The sequence below is a fragment of the Silene latifolia genome, chromosome 9 (genome assembly GCF_048544455.1).
Source record: "Silene latifolia isolate original U9 population chromosome 9, ASM4854445v1, whole genome shotgun sequence".
Classification (NCBI taxonomy): Eukaryota; Viridiplantae; Streptophyta; class Magnoliopsida; order Caryophyllales; family Caryophyllaceae; genus Silene; species Silene latifolia.
In genome coordinates, this window is record NC_133534.1 from 206,799,707 (window position 1) to 206,800,056 (window position 350).

Sequence of the window (350 nt, forward strand, 5' to 3'; positions counted from 1 at the left end):
CTCGATCGAGAGGTTGCCCTAGCTCGATCGAGTGACTTGGAGCTCGATCGAGTGATCTCTTTACTCGATCGAGAGGTTTTCGTGTGCTTTCAGTCTTTTTCCGCCTAATCTTTTATGGGTTTTGTTAATCAGCCCATAGATTAGGTTTTAAACATTTTACAGTATAAGACTGAGGGGAACACTACGTTGCTCCCATCACTTTACCACGTACATTTCATCTGTTACTTTATCACTGTTCATTTGGGGAATTCTACTCTCTACCTTGCCACTTTGATTCGGTATTATCAATTGAATTATTTCTTCATCGTATTTATTGTTTTTAATTCCTTCTCTCTCTTTGCTTGCTAATC